General features: G+C 40.3%; 1 non-coding gene across 1 annotated transcript; it reads right to left on the bottom strand.

The window, feature by feature from the left end:
- Positions 1 to 687: 687 nt before the first annotated feature.
- Positions 688 to 791, bottom strand: LOC130971274 (small nucleolar RNA R71). The gene has a single exon (XR_009082501.1). It is a non-coding gene; the product is annotated as a small nucleolar RNA R71 (small nucleolar RNA).
- Positions 792 to 24901: the final 24110 nt, after the last annotated feature.

Raw genomic sequence — 24901 nt, 5'->3', positions numbered from 1 at the left:
CTGACTCACTAACTATTTGAATTAATTCCTCAACTGTTCTAACCATACTCTTCCATTAACCAAGAGTATTTCACTTGTTTGTTGCCTGTGCTGTGTTCTTGTATGACAGGTAAGAGAGGAGAGACATCAACTCCTCCATATACCGAACCAGAGAGGACCCTTCATAAACTTAGAAGGGAAGCAAGAGGGAAGAGAGTACTGGGAGAAGAAGAATCTGAAGGAGAATTTGAGGATAATTTTGAGGAAGCTCTAGATCTCAACTTGGATAGAGAAGTTCACAACCATGAGAGAGCTGATGGAAACAATGCCATTCCCGAGAGGAGGGTTCTTGGTTCATACATAAACCCAACCTCTGGGAATTGTGGTAGCAGCATTCAGAAACCACCCATTCAGGCCAACAATTTTGAACTCAAACCACAGCTAATATCACTGGTGGAGAATCATTGTTCATTTGGTGGGAGTGCTAATGAAGATCCAAACCAACATCTCACAAAATTCCTGAGAATTTGCGACACTGTGAAGTCCAATGGAGTCCAGGAAGATGCCTATAAACTGCTCTTGTTCCCATTTTCACTTAGGGACAAGGCAGCTAAGTGGCTGGAATCATTCCCAAGGGGGAGCCTAACAACCTGGGATGAGGTGGAAAGCAAGTTTCTGGCACGTTTCTACCCCCCACAAAAGGTCAAAAGGCTTCGATCTCAGGTTCAGACTTTTAGACAACAAGATGGTGAAACTCTCTACGAGGCATGGGAGAGGTTCAAGGATTTGACAAGGAAATGCCCACCAGACATGTTCCGTGACTGGGTGCAATTGCATATTTTCTATGATGGACTTTCTTATGAATCAAGGAAGGCTGTAGACCATTCATCAGGAGGTTCATTGAACAGGAAAAAGACTGTGGAAGAAGCCATTGAAGTGATTGAGACAGTGGCTGAGAATGAGTACTACTATGCTTCAGAGAGACACAACACTAAGGGAGTCATGGAGCTGAACCATGTTGATACAATTCTAGCCCAAAACAAGGTGTTTGCCAAGCAACTAGCAGAGCTCACCAGGAAATTAGAAACAACTCAAGTGGCTGCAATACACACACAAGATCAAGAGGAGGTAAGCACTGAAGGAGGTGATTGGGAAGAGGCCAACTATGTGGGAAATCAACAAAGGCAACCATATGATCCACATTCCAACACTTACAACCCAGGCTGGAAAAACCACCCAAACTTTGGGTGGGGAAACCAGCAAACCCAACCACAAAACCACAAATCTTACAACCCCAACCAACATAACAATTCCACATACCAAAACTCCAACCAAAGATCATACCAAGCCACACAAAATACTTACTCCCAACCACCATATCATGGCCAAAATAATCAACCTGCCCAACCTAATCCGAACCAACAATTTCAAGATCAATTAAACAGGATAGAAGGAATGCTTGCAAACATGGGTCAGGACATAAGTGAGTTGAAAAGCTTTAGGGATGATGTGAGATCTACCTTAAGGAACCATGGTGAAAAACTCAAGAGGATGGAGTCTCGAGTAGGAGAGCTATCTCAACAGGCCCCCAAGTCAACTGCAGTGTTCCCTAGTGACACAGAAAAGAATCCTAAAGGGGAACAAAAGGGAGTGAGATGGGAAGAATGCAAGGCCATCACCATATTGAAGGAAGTCTCAGAAGAAGAAGGAATCAGACCCCCAGAACAGGAGCCAGAAATCTTGAAGGAAGGTGTGGAAGAAGCTAAGCAGGAAAGTGAAACTGAGCAAGCCAAGGAACTGCAAAATAAAGGCATGCTGGAAACATACCAACCAAAAGCACCATTTCCTCAGAGGTTAGGAGGAGGTGAAAAAGGGAAAACATATTCAAGGTTTTTAGAGACATTTAAGTCTCTCCATATCAATATTCCCTTTCTTGAGATTCTCCAGCAGATGCCTACACATATCAAGTATTTGAAGGAATTGCTGAGCAAGAAAAGAGTTTTGAAGGGAGGACAAACTGTAATAATGAACAAAGAATGCAGTGCCCTCATCAAGAAGGACATAGTCTCTAAGAAAACAGACCCAGGAAGTTTTCATATCCCCTGCATCATAGGGGAAACAAAAATTGACAGAGGATTCTGTGATCTAGGAGCTAGCATAAATGTGATGCCTCTGACTCTTATGAAGAGGCTACAACTGAATGAGGTGAGATCCACTGATGTAATCATACAACTGGCTGACAAAACTCAGAAGCAAGCTGAAGGGGTAGTTGAGAATGTGCTGGTGAAAGTGGGAAATTATTTCTTCCCCACAGACTTTGTCATTTTGGACATGGAGGAAAGCTACCTACACCCTATCATTCTGGGAAGGCCATTTCTAGCCACTGCTAGAGCGCTCATAGATGTAGAACAAGGAGAGCTAATTTTGAGAATACATGATGAACAGCTCATTTTCCATGTTTTCAAACCTACATCTGAGCCTGAACCAGAACCTGAAAAGCCTAAGGATGATAGTAGCCATCTGTGTTTGGAGGAAGGCAATCCAGCAGCTGACACTCTGAAACAGTCCTTGGAAGGCAAACAAGAATTGCAAGAGTTAAAGCCACAAGCATCAATAGAAACAGATCAGAAAGATCCTCCTGGCATAAAGGTCAATGAAGAAATCCTCAAGAGAGAGGGAAGAATTGTAAAGAAATTGCCAAGAGGGTGGAGAAACAAGAAAATTCCCACTGAAGGTTTCTCTCCGGGAGATAAAGTGATATCAAGACATTATCTGCCAATCTCACCTGGCCTCAAAACCATTCCTTCCCAGCTCCCTCAAGTGTTCACAATTAGGAAAGTTCTTTCTATGGAACATTTGGAAATCATGAAAGAATCAAATGGGGACGTTTTCATAGTGAGAGGAGAGGACATCAAGCACTACAATCCACCCTAACAAGGGACAACCGTCAAGCTAATGACGTTAAAGAAGCGCTTGTTGGGAGGCAACCCAACCTGAGGTAATACTCCTTTGCTGTTTCTTTTATTTGTTTCAATAAAAAGGTGAAGTAGTTTCTGTGCATTGCAAAGAATTAAGTTTGGTGTTTCACACCAAACAATGAATTCGTAGATCAATAATTCAAAGGGAAATGTGTGACTCTAAGTTTGGTGTTCCACCATACAGATCAACTGAACACAACAACCTTTGAATTATATGAAAGGAACAACCATTCTAAGCAATCACAGAAATGCTTAAAATCCTTAGCAGCAACTTCATTCCAAGGAGAATTCAAGGATTCAAAGAGCAGAGGAGTAAGTAGGAGACTAAGTTTGGTGTTCACACACCAACTTAAGACTCAGACACTTGCCCATACATAGTTGAGCTAACCACTCAAGTGCTTGAGAAGCAAGCAACTTCATCACTCTTTGCAGGAAAGGAAACAAGGATCTTAGAAAGAACATGAAGCAACAACTAGGAGAAGAAGGAGAAATCAAATTGTTTCCTGGCAACAAAGAGAAAACAAGAAATTTCACAAGGTGGTGTTGTTCCTTGACCATTCTTTAAAAGGCAAACAAAAGCATACTTGTTCTGGTTTAAACTGTAATTGTTGAATCTTTCTGGAATGTGAAGTTTTTAGTATGAGTGTTGGTTTACTGCTTTGAATAAAGTGAATGCCTAGATGTTTGGATATAACTTCACCTTCTTAAATAAATGCTTGCCATGCTTGTTCTGTTTCCAAAAATAAAAGAAAAGTTTGAACAAAAGTAACTTGGCTCAATTAGTGACAAATCAAGTAGAATTAACTGGTGGTATGCATGCTTGATTGTTTAGTCAGATCACTGGAAATTGAGTGTAGAATTATCATTTTTGTGTAGAAGTTTGAATATTGTCTATGGATCTTGATGAATAAATGTCTTTGGCCATGAAAAAAAAAAAGAAGAAGAAAAAGCCACTGAAAAAGGGCAACCAAAAAGCAAAAAAAAATTGAGAAAATAAGCTAGGCACCAATGGTTTGAACTTCTGAGACAAATGCCTGTGGTGTTTATGTATTAAGGATATGCTTGGATGAATAGGTTCTGAGGAGTGTTTCAACACTTGGTAACTTGGGTTAACTAACCCGGGATTATCAACCAAAAGTCCATTATCAAGAGCAACCTAAATACAAAACATTTAGTCACACAAAGAGGTGCTGGGCACCAATGTCTCAAGAAGAAATGTGAACTAAAATGCCTGTAGTGGATATGTGTAGTGCACTGATAAGAAAAAGAAAATGCCAAAGGCTTGTGCAACACATGACACTGAGCAAACAAGGAGCAAAGGAGCTCTAAGAAAAAGAAAAACAAAGAAGGGAAAAGTGCCAAGGACATAAGAATAACAAGAGGCCATAGCAGTGTTTGATGGATGCAATGAAAAAGTGATAATCTTACCTGATAAGAATGAAAAAGTGATGCTGCAACTTTCTGCATAAAACCCTTCTGATGAACTTCAAACGCTTGCTAATATAGCCAATGTAATTGCTTTCTGTTTCATACTTTCTTCTCAAATAACTCAGGACTTGCTTAGGGACAAGCAAGTATTAAGTTTGGTGTTGTGATGCCAAGGCATCTTAGGCTAGTTTCACTAGCATTTTTCTGTTAGTTTTAGTTGTTTTATGCATTTTCTTGAGCTTAAAGTAACCAAGAATGGTTAAATGAATAACAAAGCAATGAACCATCCAAATAGTATGATTTTGATGCAAATTCCATGAGTTTTTAGTTATATTACTTGAATGCTATGAATGGAAGATTTCTCATGAAATTTTGCAAGACTTTGATGCAGTTGTTTGGATGATTTCAGGGAAGAAGAGGCTAGGCAAGGAAGCAACAAAATCAATAAAGGAAGCTTGAATATCACATGTGGAGTTTAAGTTCCAGTTTAAGCTTAAACTGGAACTTAAACTGCCAAGCCATATAATGCTGGGAACTATCAGTGGCGTTTAAGCTCCAGTTTAAGCTTAAACTGGAGCTTAAACGCCAAAATCATGAAAGCTGAGGAAAAGCTGAAAGTGGCGTTTAACCTCCAGTTTAACCTTAAACTGGAAGTTAAATGCCAGAAATGGGAAATGCACCAGGGAGCCATTTCCACGTTTAAGCTCCAGTTTAACTTTAAACTGGAGCTTAAACGTGTTCGACCATTCTCCTCCAGGGTTGCGTTTTGCATTTCCACGTTTAAGCTCCAGTTTAAGCTTAAACTGGAGCTTAAACGTGTTCGACCTTTACCCTCCAGGATGGCGTTCCTCCATTTCCACGTTTAAGCTTCAGTTTAACCTTAAACTGAAGCTTAAACGTGTTCGACAATTCCACACTCCAGGGTTGCCTTCTTCCATTTCCACGTTTAAGCTTCAGTTTAACCTTAAACTGAAGCTTAAACGTGTTCGACTTATATCACCTCCAGGAGTGTCCAACGTTTAAGTTGCAGTTTAAGCTTAAACTGCAACTTAAACGCCACTAATTGAAAAGGTTTATGGGCCAAAGATATTGCAGTTTAAGTTAGCATTTGAGCACAAACATTAACTTAAACATACTCTGGTATGAAACCCAATTGAATATCATGGTTTATTGGATTGGGCCTGAAGAATTGATGAGCCTGGAACTTCAATTTGTTGAGTCATGTGTCATTACTTGATTATCACTAAGTTTGCTCAATGAATGTTACAGAATTGGATCAGCAGCCTCATCAAGATTTTGGATCATAAACCCAAAGCAAAAGGAAATCAGGGAAAGGCCTCAAAGCCCAAGAAACACAACAGAAGCTCAATTTAGAAAGTGTATAAATAGGATAGAATTTAAGTTAGTTGGGAATTTTGGGGGGGGGGGGAACACACATCAGGAACTTTTGGATCATTTTTCTAGTTTTCATACTTTTTGTAATTGAATTCAGAGCTATGACTCACTAAACCCCTTTCATTGGGTTAGGGAGCTCTATTGTAATTCAATGAATCAATAATAGTTTTTATCTTCTTCTTCAACCTTTTCTCTTGAATTTTGTTAGAAAGCTTCTCGATCTAATTCCATTGGTTAGTTGTCTTGGGAAAGAAACTATCCATAATTGGAATCCTTCGGAACCTTGGGAAAGGAATGGAGGATTCATGCTAGAGAAGCTTTCTCACAGTGAATTGGATTGGGGTTTGGATGGATATTGTGACATGTAATCCTACCAAATTGTGGTTCATGAAACTGTGTGGTATAATCAGTGTTCGAGCATCATCTCTTCTTATGAACATTTAAACCAAGGGATTGGGAATTTGTTTGTTTTTAGAGAGAATTGGTGAGCCAAGGGATTGGGATCCAATCATATAAGATTGCCAAGCAAGATTCAATGAATGCATTGGTTGAGGAAGGGATAAAAATGTTTTGATTCGGAGATCTCAATATCTCCTGAAACCCAATGAATTCCCCATTTCTGATCTATCACTTTCTCTTTACATTCTGCAATTAAATTCATGCAATCACCCCGATCCCCTTTTAATTTCAGCAATTTAGCTTCTCGCTCTTTAATTCATGCAATTTAAGATTTCGCACTTTTAATTTCTTGCCATTTACGTTTCCCGCCAATTTTACATTCCGCAATTCTCATCTAAATATTGATTCCGCTCAACTAGAACACACTTCTAATCCGAATTGCTCACTCAACCAATCCTTGTGGGATTCGACCTCACTCTATTGTGAGTTTTTACTTGACGATAACCGGTGCACTTGCCGGAAGGAATTTTTGCCGATCGTGCAATTTTCTAAAATCGTAGCTATCAAGTTTATAGCACATCAAAACATTCCATAATTGGTTCTCCTCTGAGCCTTGGAAAAGGGATGAGGAGATCATGCTAGAAATGCTTTCTCATGTTGGACCAAATTGGGGTTTGGATGGGTATTGTGACATTTAACCTTACCAACACTTTGATTTGGAAATACATGTGGTATAATCAGTGACCATGCCTCATCTCTTCTCATGAGCAATTAAATCAAGGAATTGGGGAATTGTTCAAGTTTAGAGAGATTGGATTGCCAAGGAATTGGGATCCAATCACTTAAGATTGCCAAGGAGATCAATGAATGCATTGATTGAGGAAGAGATGAGAATGAACTTGATCCGGAGAATGCAATACCTCCTGAACCCAATGAATTCCCCATTTCTGATCTTACCCATTCTCTTTATTTTCTGTTATTTACTTTCATGCTAATCACTCCCATTTCCCATTTAAGATTCTGCACTTTATTTTCTGTCATTTACTTTCTCGCCATTTAATTTTCTGCAATTCTATATCCAATTTCTGCTGAGCTCAATTAGAGCATTCTTCCAATTAAAATTGCTTGACCAATCAATCCCTATAGGATTCGACCTCACTCTATTGTGCGTTTTTACTTGACGATAATTCGGCATACTTGCCGAGGAAGATTTGTTGAGAGACCAATTTCCATGCATCACATGGCTAGGATGTCTCTAGACTACTCTGCTGATGGTTCTATACATATGAGGAAAACAATTGAAGAGGCTTACGAACTTATTGAGACAGTTGCCACAAACCAGCACCTGTACTCAGTTGATGATACTTCCATGAAAGGAGAGGTTAAGGCAGTATCTATTGAATTTAACCCTCCAAAACAAAATGGCCCTTTGATTCAGCAGCTACACACTCTTGTACAGTAGTTGCTGGAATTGCAAGAAGCTCTGCGAGAAACTCAAACTTCCAATAGAAATATAGAAACGCAGCTGAGTCAAACCAGGCAGCAATTATCCAAACAGATAAAAGAAGAGTGCCAAGCTATTCAACTAAGGAGTGGAAAAATATTAAGCACCCAACGTCATAATAATAGGAGACCAGGGGAGGAAAATATGATAGAGGATAACCAGACTGCAGCCTACGACACCTCTGAGGGGGTTGAACGCCCAGGGAGGAATGTCATTGGCGTTCAACGCCAAGAAGGGGACAACACTCCTGGTGTTGCACGCCTAAAAGGGGGTAGCACCCCTGGCGTTGAACGCCCAAAAGGGGACAATATTCCTGGCGTTCAACGCCAGGAAAGGGGTAACAAGGGCGTTGAACGCCCAAACAGGGATAGTCAGACACATGCAAGTGCTGTGATACCCTTCCTAAGCAAACCAACTACCCCTCCTATGATTCTTTAGGAATTCAACCTACATCAACTAAGGTTGATGAGTACAGGGCCAAGATGCTATTTCCTCAGAAACTCTATCAAATGGGAAAAGATAAGCAGTTTGCCCGATTTGCGGATTATCTCAAGACACTTGAGATCAAGATCCCTTTTGCAGAGGCCCTTGAACAGATACCTTCTTATGCTAAGTTCATGAAAGATATCTTAAGTCATGAAAAGGATTGGAGAGAAGCAGAAACAGTCCTCTTCACTGAAGAATACAGTGCAGTAATCCAAAAGAGCTTACCAGAGAAACTTCAAGACCCTAAAAGCTTTATGATACCATGCATCCTAGGGGATGCTTGCACAAGAACAACACTATGTGATCTTGGAGCAAGTATCAACCTAATACCTACATCATTAATAAAGAGGCTCTGCTTAACTCAAAAAGTTAAATCGACCCGCATATGTTTTTGACTTGCTGATGGCTCAGTCAAGATTCCATCAGGCGTGATTGAGGACATGATTGTTAGGGTTGGACACTTTGCCTTCCCCATAGATTTTGTGGTACAAAAAATGGACAAGCATAAGAGTGCATTCCTTATCCTAGGAAGACCCTTTCTAGCTACAGGACGGGCCCTCATTGATGTTCAGAAAAGGGAAGTAACCCTGAGAGTCAATGAGGATGAGTTCGTGCTGAATGCTGTCAAAGCTATGCAGCATCCATATACTCCAAAGGAGTGCATGAGTATTGATATAATTGATTTCCTGGTGGAAGAAGTGAACATGGTTGAGAGTCTCGAAGAAGAGCTGAATGACATCTTTTATGGTGCCCAGCCTGATTTAGAGGAGCCAGAAGAAATGAAGGAGCCTTTGAAAACTCCTAAGGACGACGATGAACCTCCTAAACTCGAGCTCAAGCCATTACTATCATCCTTAAAATATGCATTTCTAGGAGATGGGAATACTTATCCTATGATTATAAACTCTGCCTTAGAACCACAGAAGAAAAGGCACTAATCCAAGTGTTAAAAACACACAAGACAGCTCTTAGGTGGACAATAAATGACCTTAAGGGTATTAGCCCAACCAGATGCATGCACAAGATCCTACTGGAAGATGACGCCAAACCAATGGTACAACCACAAAGGTGACTGAATCCAGCCATGAAGGAAGTGGTGCAAAAGGAAGTTACAAAATTATGGGAGGCTGATATTATTTATCCTATCTCTGACAGCCCCTGGGTGAGCCCCGTCCAAGTTGTTTCCAAAAAGCGAGGCATGACAGTGGTTCATAATGAAAAGAATGAACTGATTCCCACAAAAATAGTTACAGGATGGCGAATGTGTATTGACTACAGGAGACTCAATAACACCACCTGAAATGATAATTTTCCTTTGCCATTTATAGATCAAATGCTGGAGAGATTGGCGGGTCATGCATTCTACTATTTTTTGGATGGCTATTCAGGCTATAATCAAATTGCAGTGGATTCTCAAGACCAAGAAAAGACAGCATTTACATGCCCATATGGCATGTTTGCTTATAGGAGGATGCTATTTGGCCTGTGCAATGCACCTGCAACCTTTCAGAGGTGTATACTTTCCATTTTCTCTGATATGGTGGAGAAGTTCCTTGAAGTGTTCATAGATGACTTCTTCATCTTTGGAGACTCATTTGACTCCTGCCTTGACCATCTGGCCCTAGTTCTCAAACGATGCCAAGAGACAAACCTGGTTTTAAACTGGGAAAAATGCCACTTCATGGTGACCGAAGGAATTGTTCTCGGGCATCGGATTTTGAACAAGGGGATAGAAGTGGATCAAGCTAAGGTGGAGGTAATTGAGCGATTACCACCACCTACCAATGTTAAGGCAATCAGAAGTTTCCTAGGACATGCAAGATTCTACAGGAGGTTCATAAAGGATTTTTCCTAAATTGCAAAACCCCTGTGCAACTTATTAGCTACTGACACTCCCTTTGTTTTTGACCAAGAGTGCATGCATGCCTTTGAAACTCTGAAGGCTAAGCTTATCACTGCACCTGTCATCTCTGCACCTAACTGGGACTTACCATTTGAACTAATGTGTGATGCCAGTGACCATGCCATTGGCACAGTTCTAGGGTAGAGACGTGACAAGCTTCTGCAAGTTATTTATTATGCCAGTCATATTCTAAACAACGCACAGAAGAGTTATACTACCACAGAAAATGAATTGCTTACAGTGGTCTATGCCATTGACAAGTTCAGATCTTATTTGATAGGATCTAAGGTCATCATCTACACTGACCAAGCTACTCTCAAATATCTACTCACCAAGCAGGACTCTAAACCCAGGTTGATAAAATGGGTGCTACTCTTGTAAGATTTTAATATAGAAATCAGAGACAGAAAAAGGTCAGAAAATCAAGTGGCTGACCACTTGTCCCGAATTGAACCAGTAGAAAGGATATCACCTCCTTCTACTGAGATATCTGAAACCTTTCTAGATGAGCAACTCTCCGCCATTCGAACAACACCTTGGTTTCCAGATATTGCAAATTACAAGTCTATAAGGTTCATTCCCAAGGAATACAGCAGGCAGCAAGCTCGAAAACTCATTCATGATGCAAGGTACTACTTGTGGGATGAACCATATCTCTTTAAGAGATGCTCGGATGGGATAGGCTAGGTACAGGGTACGAGGCGATTAAGTTCTTTGTGGTATAGGCTAGAATCATGGAGCATCGTTCTCTGATCCGGAAGACCCGACCTTGCCTATGGTGTTTTGAGTAGGATTACCAAGGGAATGGACTGCAGGAGCTTCACCCACATTCAGATTGGATGACCACTAATAAACCGCTATTTTACAGTTTATCTTGTGCTTAATTTAGTGGATTTTATCCATTATTCTCACACTTATTCATTGAATTCGCATGTTTTACACTTTCCTTCCTAATTTTGTGCTATGATTAAAAACATGCTTCTTTGGCCTTAAATTTGCTAATTTTAATCCTCTCTTATTACTATTCGTTGTTGTGATATGTTTGTTAAGTGTTTTCAGGGTTTATAGGGTAAGAATGACTTAGAGGATGGAAAGAAAGCATGCAAAAGTGGAAGGAATACAAGAAATTGATAGAATTGCAAAGCTGTCAAGCCTGACCTCTTTGTACTAAATCAGACATAACTTGAGCTACAGAGATCCGAATGAGACGGTTCTAGTTACGTTGGAAAGCTAACATCCGGGGCTTTGAAATGATATGCAATTTACCATAGTTGCCTTGCTGTTAGGTGACGCATACGCGTGGATAATGTAGCGGACAAGCGACGCATACGCGTGATAGAGCCACGTGCTGGACATATCATAAATCACTGGGGGCAATTTCTGGGCTGTTTTTGGTCCACTTCCAAGCTCGAAAACACAGATTAGAGGCTGCAGAGTGGGAGAATCAAGGATACATTTCTCATACATAGAATTTTAGGTTTAGATGTAGTTTTCTATAGAGAGAGGCTCTCTCCTCTCTCTAGGTTTTAGGTCTTAGTTTTATTCCTTCCCAATTTCTGAATTCTATCTTATTTCAATTTAGTTTCTCTTTTACTTTTAATTGATCTAGCATTCTAGTTTATTTATTTCCCTTATTGATTACTTCATGTTGCCAATTTCGTTTATGAATTCTCATGTTAGATTTGATTTCCCTTATTATGCAATTTGAGGTATTTCATACTTATTACTTCTTTTCTCATTTGTTGTTACTGATTCCTTGCAATTGTTTGTTTAGGTTTTATTGTCTCTTATTAGTTTTCTATGATTTTATTTTGTGCCTTCCAAGTGTTGATAAAATTCTTGGGAGGATTTTAAAGTAGCTTTTTATATTCTTGACTTGGATTGATTAGTTGATGCTATAGAGTTATCAAATTCTCTTGTTGAAGGATAATTGAAAATAGCTGATTGGTTAGGCTTCACTAACTCTAGTCTTTGATTAGGACTTGTGAACCTAAGTCGATTTTGCTCACTTGACTTAGCGTCATTGTAGAGGGTTACTTAAGTGAAAGCAAAATACAATTATCATCACAATTGATGACGATAACGAGGACATGACTTCTATTTCTCAATCCTAGTTAAGAGTTTTCTGAGTTATTAATTCAACTTTTTGCCATTTTATTTCCTTGTTCCTCATTTCAAAAACCCAAAAAGATACTTTTCCATAAACAATATTAAGAACACTTTCCTGCAAATCCTTGAGAGACGACCCAAGGTTTAAATACTTCGGTTAATTTTTATAGGGGTTTGTTACTTGTGACAACCAAATGTTTGTATGAAAGGATTCTTGTTGGTTTAGAAGCTATACTTTCAACGAGAATTCATTTGAGAAATTCTATACCATCAAAAATCTTATTCATCAAATGGTGCCGTTGCCAGGAAATTGCAAACGTGTGCCTTATTATTGGTTATTGTAAATATCTGCTTTTTGCTTGTTTGTTAGTTTTTGTTAGTTTTAGGACTTTGTTGCTTATTTTCATTAGTTTTTGTTTTTATTTGCTACCATGAATTCGCACCCCTTTGGTTATAAGTTTGGTTCAAATTATGTTGTAGGAAATGGAGATTACAATGAAGTTTTGTGATGAGCGGATAATTTATACGCTTTTTGGCATTGTGTTTAGGTAGTTTTTAGTATGATTTAGTTAGTTTTTAGTATTTAATTATTAGTTTTTATGCAAAAATCACATTTCTGGACTTTACTATGAGTTTGTCTATTTTTCTGTGATTTCAGGTATTTTCTGGCTGAAATTGAGGGATCTGAGCAAAAATCTGATTCAGAGGCTGAAAAAGGACTGCAGATGCTGTTGGATTCTGACCTCTCTGCACTCAAAATGGATTTTCTGGAGCTACAGAAGCCCAATTGGTGCGCTCTCAATTGCGTTAAAAAATAGATATTTTGGGCTTTCCAGCAATGTATAATAGTCCATACTTTGCCCGAGATTTGATGGCCCAAACTGGTGTTCTAAGTCAGCATAAAAATTCTAGCGTAAAACGCCCAAACTGGCACCAGAATTGGAGTTAAACGCCCAAACTGGCACCAAAGCTTGTATTTAACTCCAAGAGAAGCCTATGCACGTGAAAGCTTTAATGCTCAGTCCAAGCACACACCAAGTGGGCCCCGGAAGTAGATTTCTACATCATTTACTTATTTCTGTAAACCTTAGGTTACTAGTTCTCTATAAATAGGACCTTTTACTATTGTATTTTGATCTTATGGATCATCTGTGATCTTTTTTATCATCTTTGATCTTGGGATCAGGTCTTTGAACCTTTTTTCGTTTGTTTCATGCCATTTGGGAGGCATGGCCGAATGTATTTTCAACGGCGAAATTTCTACACACCATAGAATAAGGTGTGGAGCTCTGCTGTTACTCATGAATTAATGCAATTACTACTATTTTCTATTCAATTCAAACTTATTCTTGTTCTAAGATATTCACTCGTACTTCAACCTGATGGATGTGATGATCCGTGACACTCATCATCATTCTCCCTTATGAACGCTTGCCTGACAACCATCTCTGTTCTATCTGCAAAAGCTTGAGTGTGTATCTCTTGGCCTCCTGGTTCACGATGCATGGTTGCCTCTCTTGACAACAGAGCTTCCATTCCATGCAATCAGAGTCTTCGTGGTATATGCTAGAATCAAATGGGCATCATTCTTGAGATCCGAAAAGTCTAAACCTTGTCTGTGGTATTCCGAGTAGGATCTGGGATGGGATGACTGTGACGAGCTTCAAACTCGCGAGTGTTGGGCACAGTGACAGTGTGCAAAAGGATCAATGGATCTTATTCCGACATGATCTAGAACCGACAGCTGATTAGCCATGCGGGAAACTGTAGAGGACCATTTTTACTGAGAAGATGGATGGTAGCCATTGACAACGATGATCCACCTACATACATCTTGCCATGGAAAGGAGTATGAATGATTGGATGAAGGCAATAGGAAAGCAGAGGCTCAGAGGGAACAAAGTATCTCTCTACGCTTATCTGAAATTTCCACCAGTGAATTGCATAAGTATCTCTATCCTATTTTATGTTTTATTTCTCTTTTATTTATCAAAACCTTATAACCATTTGAATTCGCCTGACTGAGATTTACAATATAACCATAGCTTGCTTCAAGCCGATAATCTCCGTGGGATCGACCTTTACTCACGTAAGGTATTACTTGGACGACCTAGTGTACTTGCTGGTCAGCTGCACGAAGTTGTGTATCACGATTTCATGTATTATTTTGCATCAAGGATGGGACAATCCAAGATGGGAGGAGCCACAGGTATTTGATCAACCCTCTTGGCAACAACCGCCTCCAATGTACTATGAGCAAGAGCCATTCTGTGATGCATATGAAGACAATACCTATGGTGGACCTCCTTGTAGTTACCTACAAGCCCTACCATACACCTATGAACCCCGTCCTCAACATAGTTTTGAACTACCATACTCACAAGACCCTTTCCACCATTCACCTCCATATGACCCTAACCCTTATCCACCATACCAACCATCATATGAATCATACGAGCCATACTTAGAACCACCCCCATTTCAACACAGTTACTCCTAAGGACCACCACCTCAATATGCACCACCTCTATATCCTTATCAAAATGAACCATCTCCATATCCTTATTAAGATGAACCACCCTCCTATCATGAACCCTTTCTCCCAAATAATGAACCCTCCTGTCTATCCCAAGCCCCAATGGATGATTCTTTCACCTTGTTACTTCAAGGGCAACGTAAAACTCAAAGATGATACTAGAATTTGTGGCTACCTTGACCGAGGTAGTAAACACTTTGACCTCCAGTTATTCCTACACTCAAAGTACTACCATGGTGATGAGCGGATAATTTGTACGCTTTTTGGCATTGTTTTTAGTATGTTTTTAGTATGATCTAGTTAGTTTTTAGTATATTTTTATTAGTTTTTAGTTAAAATTCACTTTTCTGGACTTTACTATGAGTTTGTGTGTTTTTCTGTGATTTCAGGTATTTTCTGGCTGAAATTGAGGGTCCTGAGCAAAAATCTGATTCAGAGACTGAAAAGGACTGCAGATGCTGTTGGATTCTGACCTCCCTGCACTCGAAGTGGATTTTCTGGAGCTACAGAAACCCAATTGGCGCGCTCTCAACGGCATTGGAAAGTAGACATCCTGGGCTTTCCAGCAATATATGATAGTCCATACTTTTCTCAAGATTTGATGGCCCAAACCGGCGTGGCAAATCAGCCTCAAAATTTCCAGCGTTTAACGCTGGAACTGGCATAAAACTTGGAGTTAAACGCCCAAACTGGCATAAAAGCTGGCGTTTAACTCCAGAAAAGGTCTCTACACGAAAATGCTTCATTGCTCAGCCCAAGCACACACTGAGTGGACCCAAAAGTGGATTTTTACGTCATTTACTCATTTCTGTATACCCTAGGTTACTAGTTTACTATTAATAGGATCTTTTGACATTGTATCTGTACCTCATGACACTTTACACGTTTTCATTGTATACTTTCCACGGCATGAGTCTCTAAACCCCATGGTTGGGGGTGAGGAGCTCTGCTGTGTCTTGATGGATTAATGCAATTACTACTGTTTCTTATTCAATCATGCTTGCTTCCATTCTAAGATATCACTTGTTCTTAACCCGGATGAATGTGATGATCCGTGACACTCATCATATTCTCAACTATGAACGTGTGCCTGACAACCACCTCCGTTCTACCCTAGATTAAGTAGATATCTCTTGGATTCTTTAATCGAAATCTTCGTGGTATAAGCTAGAACTGATGGCGGCATTCAAGAGAATCCGGAAGGTCTAAACCTTTTCTGTGGTATTCTGAGTAGGATTCGATGATTGGATGACTGTGACGTGCTTCAAACTCCTAGCAGGCGGGGCGTTAGTGACAGACGCAAAAGAATCACTGGATTCTATTCCGGCCTGACCGAGAACCGACAGCTGATTAGCCATATGCTGTGACAGAGCATAGGAACATTTTCACTGAGAGGATGGGAGGTAGCCACTGACAATGGTGAAACCATACATACAGCTTGCCATGGAAGGAGCCTTGCGTGTTTGATGAAGAAGACAGTAGGAAAGCAGAGATTCAGAAGATGGAGCATCTCCAAAGCCTCAACCTATTCTCCATTACTGAAAAACAAGTAACCAATTCATGTTCTTTTGCTTTTTACAATCAATCCTGATAATTTTTGATATCCTGACTAAGATTTACAAGATAACCATAGCTTGCTTCAAGCCGACAATCTCCGTGGGATCGACCCTTGCTCACGCAAGGTATTACTTGGACGACCCAGTGCACTTGCTGGTTAGTTGTGCGGAGTTGCAAAAGTGTGATTGCAATTTCGTACACCAAGTTTTTGGCGCCGTTGCCGGGGATTGTTCTAGTTTGGACAACTGACGGCTTATCTTGTTGCTTAGATTAGGACTGTTTTATTTTTGTTGGTTTAGAGTCTTTTAGTTGAGTCTAGTTTCATATTTTAAGTTTGGTGTCAATTGCATGCTTTTGTTTTTCTTTTAATTGTTCGAATTTGCATGTCTTTAGTCTCTTTTTGATCCCTAAAAATTCTAAGTTTGGTGTCCTCTTTGTGTTCTTCCCTTAAAATTTTCGAAAATTAGTGTTTGATTTTCTAAAAATTTTAAGTTTGGTGTCTTTTTGTGTTTTTCTCTTTCCTCTTTTCAAAAATAAAATCTTTTTCATAAAAAAATTTTTCAATCATATCTTTTTAATTGCTATTTTCAAAATCTTTTTAATTAACTAATTGATTCAGTTCTCAATTTGCTTTGATCTTATTTTCTTTTTGATTTTCAAATTTTTATTTTAATTTTCTTTTGTTCTATTTTATTTTTTTTTCGTTTAACTCAAAAAAAAAAAAAACAAAATTTATCTGTTTGCAATCATTATCATTTCCCTTTTTGTCCATCATGGACCTAAGTGGGATTGATCAGTCCAAAAGGACTCTGGGGTCATATGCTAACCCCATTACAGCTGCATATGGGAGTAGCATCTGTACACCTCCCATCAAAGCAAGCAGCTTTGAGCTAAATCCTCAACTCATTATCATAGTGCAGCAAAATTGCCAGTATTCTGGTCTTCCACAGGAAGAACCTACTGAGTTTCTGGCACAGTTTTTACAAATTGCTGACACAGTACATGATAAAGAGGTAGATCAGGATGTCTACAGACTATTACTGTTTCCATTTGCTGTAAAAGATCAAGCTAAAAGGTGGTTGAATAACCAACCTACAGCAAGCATAAAGACATGGAAACAGTTATCAGACAAATTCCTGAATCACTTTTACCCTCCAAAGAGGATGACACAGCTAAGGCTGGACATCCAAGGCTTTAAACAAGAGGATAATGAATCCCTTTATAATGCCTGGGAGAGGTATAGAGGTATGCTAAGAAAATGCCCCTCTGAAATGTTCTCAGAGTGGGTACAGTTAGACATCTTCTACTATGGGCTTACAGAAAAAGCTCAGATGTCTTTAGACCACTCAGCTGGTGGATCTATACACATGAGGAAGACAATTGAAGAAGCTCAAGAGCTTATAGACACTGTTGCTAGAAACCAATATTTATACTCTAGCAATGAGTTCTCTCCAAAAGAGGAAGTCATGGCAGTAGCCACTGATCCTAATCCTCAAGAACAGATGATTGAGCTTAATCAACAATTGCTCCTGATGACAAAACAGTTAGCTGAATTTAAAGAAATGCTCCAAGAAACTAAAATTGCTAACAAGAATATGGAAGCACAATTGAATCAGATAAGGCAGCAACTATCTAAACAGATAACAGAAGAATGCCAAGCAGTTCAACTGAGGAGTGGGAAGACATTGAATAACATTGCTCAAAGTGGTAAAAAGCCAAATAAGGAACAATTGACAGAGGATAGCCAAACCACTATCCAAAATCCCTCTGAGGACAGTAAGAGCCCAGAGAGGAATGCTATTGGCGTTCAAACGCCAGAAAAGGAGGGAAAGCTGGTGTTAAACGCCCATTCCCTGCCCAGTTTTGGCGTTCAAACGCCAGAAAAGGGGGAAAAGTTGGCGTTAAACGCCCATTTTCCACCCAATCCTGGCGTTCAAACGCAAAAGGGGAATCAGACACCTGAGAGTGCTGACAGTAACTCCTCTAAAAAGGCTTCTCCAACCACTTCTGTAAGGAATAAACCTTCAGCAACTAAGGTTGAAGAATATAAAGCCAAGATGCCTTATCCTCAGAAACTCCGCCAAGCGGAGCAGGATAAGCAATTTGCCCGCTTTGCAGACTACCTAAGGACTCTTGAAATAAAAATTCCGTTTGCAGAGGCACTTGAGCAAATACCTTCTTATGCTAAGTTCATGAAAGAGATCTTAAGTCATAAGAAGGATTGGAGAGAAACTGAAAAAGTATTTCTCACTGAAGAATGCAGTGCAGTCATCCTGAAAAGCTTACCAGAAAAGCTTCAAGATCCAGGAAGCTTTATGATACCATGCACATTAGAAGGTGCTTGCACCAAGGCAGCCCTGTGTGACCTTGGAGCAAGCATCAATCTAATACCTGCATCCACTATCAGAAAGCTTGGGTTGACTGAAGAAGTCAAACCAACCCGGATATGCCTCCAACTTGCTGATGGCTCCATTAAATATCCATCAGGCATAATTGAGGACATGATTGTCAAGGTTGGGCCATTTGCCTTTCCAACTGACTTTGTAGTGCTGGAAATAGAGGAGCACAAGAGTGCAACTCTCATTCTAGGAAGACCTTTCCTAGCAACAGGACGGACCCTCATTGACGTCCAAAAAGGGGAATTAACCCTTAGAGTCAATGAGGATGAGTTCAAGTTGAATGTTGTCAAAGCTATGCAGCATCCAGACACATCAAATGACTGCATGAGCATTGATATTATTGACTCTTTGGTGGAGGAGGTCAATATGACTGAAAGTCTTGAATCAGAGCTAGATGACATCTTTAAAGATGTTCAGCCTGATCTGGAGGAACTAAAGGAAATAAAAGAAATTCTGAAAATTCCTCAAGAAGAAGATAAACCTCCTAAACCAGAGCTCAAGCCACTACCACCATCCCTGAAATATGCATTTCTGGGAGAAGGTGACACTTTTCCAGTGATCATAAGCTCTGCTCTAAATCCACAGGAAGAGGAAGCACTAATTCAAGTGCTAAGGACACACAAGACAGCTCTTGGGTGGTCCATAAGTGATCTTAAGGGCATTAGCCCAACAAGATGCATGCACAAGATCCTATTGGAGGATGATGCTAAGCCAGTGGTTCAACCACAAAGGCGGCTAAATCCAGCCATGAGGGAGGTGGTGCAAAAAGAGGTCACTAAGTTACTAGAGGCTGGGATTATTTATCCTATTTCTGACAGCCCCTGGGTGAGCCCTGTCCACGTTGTCCCTAAGAAGGGAGGCACAACAGTGGTTCATAATGAAAAGAATGAACTGGTTCCTACAAGAACAGTTACAGGGTGGCGCATGTGTATTGACTATAGAAGGCTCAATACAGTCACCAGAAAGGATCATTTTCCTTTACCATTCATAGACCAGATGCTAGAGAGACTAGCAGGTCATGAATACTACTGCTTTTTGGACGGCTACTCAGGTTACAACCAAATTGCAGTAGATCCTCAGGACCAAGAGAAAATAGCATTTACATGTCCTTCTGGAGTATTTGCCTACAGAAGGATGCCTTTTGGTCTGTACAATGCACCTGCAACCTTTCAGAGGTGCATGCTCTCTATCTTCTCAGATATGGTAGAGAAATTTCTGGAAGTCTTCATGGATGACTTTTCAGTATTTGGAGACTCATTCAGCTCCTACCTTAACCATCTAGCACTTGTTCTGAAAAGATGCCAAGAGACCAACCTAGTTTTAAACTGGGAAAAATGTCACTTTATGGTGACTGAAGGAATTGTCCTTGGGCACAAAATTTCAAACAAAGGAATAGAGGTGGATCAAGCTAAGGTTGAAGTAAATGAGAAATTACCACCACCTACCAATGTTAAGGCAATCAGAAGCTTTCTGGGGCATGCAGGATTCTACAGAAGGTTTATAAAGGATTTTTCAAAAATTGCCAAACCTCTGAGTAATCTGCTAGCTACTGACACGCCATTTATCTTTGATAAGGAGTGTCTGCAGGCGTTTGAGACCCTGAAAGCTAAGCTGGTCACAGCACCAGTCATCTCTGCACCAGACTGGACATTACCATTTGAACTAATGTGTGATGCCAGTGACCATGCCATTGGTGCAGTATTGGGACAAAGGCATGGTAAGCTTCTGCACATCATTTATTACGGCAGCCGTATCCTAAATGATGCACAGAAGAACTACACAACCACAGAAAAGGAGTTACTTGCAGTGGTTTATGCCATTGACAAGTTCAGATCTTATTTAGTAGGATCGAAAGTGATTGTGTACACTGACCATGCTGCTCTTAAATATCTACTCACAAAGTAGGATTCAAAGCCCAGGCTCATAAGATGGGTGTTGCTTCTGCAAGAGTTTGATATAGAAATAAGAGACAGAAAAGGGACAGAGAATCAAGTAGCTGATCACCTGTCCCGGATAGAACCAGTAGCAGGAGCATCCCTCCCTCCTACTGAGATCTCTGAAACCTTTCCGGATGAGCAATTGTTTGCTATTCAGGAAGTTCCGTGGCTTGCAGACAGTGCAAACTATAAGATTCAAGGTTCTCCTTCTGTAACCATGGAGAGGAAGCATGAAGAGCTTCTCTCAGAACAGAGTCAAACAGAGCCCCCACAGTCAAACTCTAAGTTTGGTGTTGGGAGGTCACAACCAAACTCTAAGTTTGGTGTTGGGAGGTTCCAACATTGCTATGAGCCTCCGTGAGGCTCCATGAGGGCCCACTGTCAAGCTACTGACATTAAAGAAGCGCTTGTTGGGAGGCAACCCAATGTTATATTTTATCTAATTTCCTTTGTTATTTTATGTTTTCTATAGGTTGATGATCATGAGAAGTCACAAAATCAATTGAAAAAAGCAAAAACAGAAAGAAAAATAGAAAGAAAAATAGCACACCCTGGAGGAGAACTTGCTGGCGTTTAAACGCCAGTAAGGGCAGCAAATGGGCGTTTAACGCCCAGTCTGGCACCATTCTGGGCGTTTAATGCCAGAAAGGGGCACCAGACTGGCGTTAAACGCCAGGAATGGGCACCAAGCTGGCGTTAAACGCCAGAAATGGGCACCAGCCCGGCGTTTAACGCCAGGATTAGCAGAGGGAGCATTTTTGCTCGCCACTTGGTGCAGGGATGAATTATCCTTGACACCTCAGGATCTGTGGACCCCACAGGATCCCCATCTACCCCACCACTCTCTCTTTTCTTTCTTCTTTTGCTCAAGGACGAGCAAACCTTCTAAGTTTGGTGTGGTAAAAGCGTTGCTTTTTGTTTCTCCATAACCATTTATGGCACCTAAGGCCGGAGAAACCTCTAGAAAGAGGAAGGGGAAGGCAAAAGCTTCCACCTCCGAGCCATGGGAGATGGAGAGATTCATCTCAAGGGATGCACTTTCCTCCACAAAATTATTGGGAGCAAATCAACACCTCCCTAGGAGAATTGAGTTCCAACATGGGACAACTAAGGGTGGAGCACCAAGAACATTTCATCTTCCTCCATGAAATTAAAGAAGATCATAGAATCATGAGAGAGGAGCAACAAAGGCAAGGAAGAGATATTGAGGAGCTAAAGCACTCCATAAGATCCTCAAGAGGAAGAACAAGCCGCCATCACTAAGGTGGACCCGTTCTTTGATTTCCTTGTTCTTTATTTTCTTGTTTTTCGAATTTCATGCTTATGTTTTTCCATGTTTGTGTCTTGTGATCATTAGTGTCTTAGTGTCTATGCCTTAAAGCTATGAATGTCCTATGAATCCATCACCTCTCTTAAATGAAAAATGCTTTAATCACAAAAGAACAAGAAGTACAGGATTTCGAAATTTATCCTTGAAACTAGTTGAATTAGTTTGATGTGGTGACAATACTTTTTGTTTTCTGAATGCATGCTTGAACAGTGCATATGTCTTTTGAATTTGTTGTTTTAAGAATGTTAAAATTGTTGGCTCTTGAAAGAATGGTGGAAAAGGAGAACTGTTATTGAGGATCTGAAAAATCATAAAAATGATTCTTGAAGCAAGAAAAAGCAGTGAATACAAAAAAAAATTTTGAAAAAAAAAGAGAAAAAGAAAAAGAAAGAAAAAGAAGGAAATAAAGTTGTGATCCAAGGCAAAAGAGTGTGCTTAAGAACCCTGGACACCTCTAATTGGGGACTCTAGCAAAGCTGAGTCACAATCTGAAAAGGTTCACCCAATTATGTGTCTGTGGCATGTATGTATCCGGTGGTAATACTGGAAGACAGAGTGCTTTGGGCCACGGCCAAGACTCATAAAGTAGCTGTGTTCAAGAATCATCATACTTAACTAGGAGAATCAATAACACTATCTGGATTCTAAGTTCCTAAAGAAGCCAATCATTCTGAACTTCAAAGGATAGAGTGAGATGCCAAAACTGTTCGGAGGCAAAAAGCTACTAGTCCCGCTCATCTAATTGGAGCTAAGTTTCCTTGATATTTTTGAGTCTATAGTATATTCTCTTCTTTTTATCCTATTTTGATTTTCAGTTGCTTGGGGACAAGCAACAATTTAAGTTTGGTGTTGTGATGAGCGGATAATTTGTACGCTTTTTGGCATTGTTTTTAGTATGTTTTTAGTATGATCTAGTTAGTTTTTAGTATATTTTTATTAGTTTTTAGTTAAAATTCACTTTTCTGGACTTTACTATGAGTTTGTGTGTTTTTCTGTGATTTCAGGTATTTTCTGGCTGAAATTGAGGGTCCTGAACAAAAATCTGATTCAGAGACTGAAAAGAACTGCAGATGCTGTTGGATTCTGACCTCCCTGCACTCGAAGTGGATTTTCTGGAGCTACAGAAGCCCAATTGGCGCGCACTCAACGGCATTGGAAAGTAGACATCCTGGGCTTTCCAGCAATATATGATAGTATACTTTGCCCAAGATTTGATGGCCCAAACCGGCGTGGCAAATCAGCCTCAGAATTTCCAGCGTTTAACGCTGGAACTGGCATAAAACTTGGAGTTAAACGCCCAAACTGGCATAAAAGCTGGCGTTTAACTCCAAAAAAGGTCTCTACACGAAAATGCTTCATTGCTCAGCCCAAGCACACACTGAGTGGACCCAGAAGTGGATTTTTACGTCATTTACTCATTTCTGTATACCCTAGGTTACTAGTTTACTATTAATAGGATCTTTTGACATTGTATCTGTACCTCATGACACTTTACACGTTTTCATTGTATACTTTCCACGGCATGAGTCTCTAAATCCCATGGTTGGGGGTGAGGAGCTCTGCTGTGTCTTGATGGATTAATGCAATTACTACTGTTTCTTATTCAATCATGCTTGCTTCCATTCTAAGATATCACTTGTTCTTAACCCGGATGAATGTGATGATCCGTGACACTCATCATATTCTCAACTATGAACGTGTGCCTGACAACCACCTCCGTTCTACCCTAGATTAAGTAGATATCTCTTGGATTCTTTAATCAGAATCTTCGTGGTATAAGCTAGAACTGATGGCGGCATTCAAGAGAATCCGGAAGGTCTAAACCTTGTCTGTGGTATTCTGAGTAGGATTCGATGATTGGATGACGGTGACGTGCTTCAAACTCCTAGCAGGCGGGGCGTTAGTGACAGACGCAAAAGAATCACTGGATTCTATTCCGGCCTGACCGAGAACCGACAGCTGATTAGCCATATGCTGTGACAGAGCATAGGAACATTTTCACTGAGAGGATGGGAGGTAGCCACTGACAACGGTGAAACCCTACATACAGCTTGCCATGGAAGGAGCCTTGCGTGTTTGATGAAGAAGACAGTAGGAAAGCAGAGATTCAGAAGATTGAGCATCTCCAAAGCCTCAACCTATTCTCCATTACTGAAAAACAAGTAACCAATTCATGTTCTTTTGCTTTTTACAATCAATCCTGATAATTTCTGATATCCTGACTAAGATTTACAAGATAACCATAGCTTGCTTCAAGCCGACAATCTCCGTGGGATCGACCCTTGCTCACGCAAGGTATTACTTGGACGACCCAGTGCACTTGCTGGTTAGTTGTGCAGAGTTGCAAAAGTGTGATTGCAATTTCGTGCACCACATGGCTACATGTGGAGAATCTAATGAAGAACGTAGCATGAAGGAGAAACCAGAAATTCTAGTGGGAAGTAAGGAATATGACTTTGTATTGGAACAATTGGAGGAAGCTGTAGGCCTGTAGTTATTGAAGAGGAAAAAGTGGTCGAAGACTTAGGAGATGCGGAACCTCCAGGGGAATCTAGAATGGTAGAGTACTCCTCCAAGAAGCTTGAGATAGATGTTGAGGAGAATAGTGCACAACCTCCAAGGCATGTACTCCATGAAGAATTGGATGGAATAGAACAAGAAATAAATCCCTTTGGTGATGAAGATCTCACATCACATCCTCTTAGTGATGAACTTGCATCCACAAGTGAACCCCTTGAGTTTGAAGAACCTTCTCCGACTGAATCTAAAGATGATGCTGAGATAAACTTTTCTCATCCTCCAACTTATGACTTGAGTGACGGGGAAGAATTAGAAGAACTCGATAAGGGAGCGGTTGAAGTTGAAAAAGTGTGTCAAGAGGTGAAAGTTATCAAAGAAGAGGAGGTGGATGGAGTTGTTAAGAGATTATGATTTTGAAATGAGTTATCACCCTTGGAAGGC

This window comes from Arachis stenosperma, chromosome 3 (genome assembly GCF_014773155.1).
Source record: "Arachis stenosperma cultivar V10309 chromosome 3, arast.V10309.gnm1.PFL2, whole genome shotgun sequence".
NCBI lineage: Eukaryota > Viridiplantae > Streptophyta > Magnoliopsida > Fabales > Fabaceae > Arachis > Arachis stenosperma.
The sequence above is the reverse complement of the archived record's forward strand: the minus strand, read 5'-3'. Positions and strand labels throughout refer to the sequence as shown.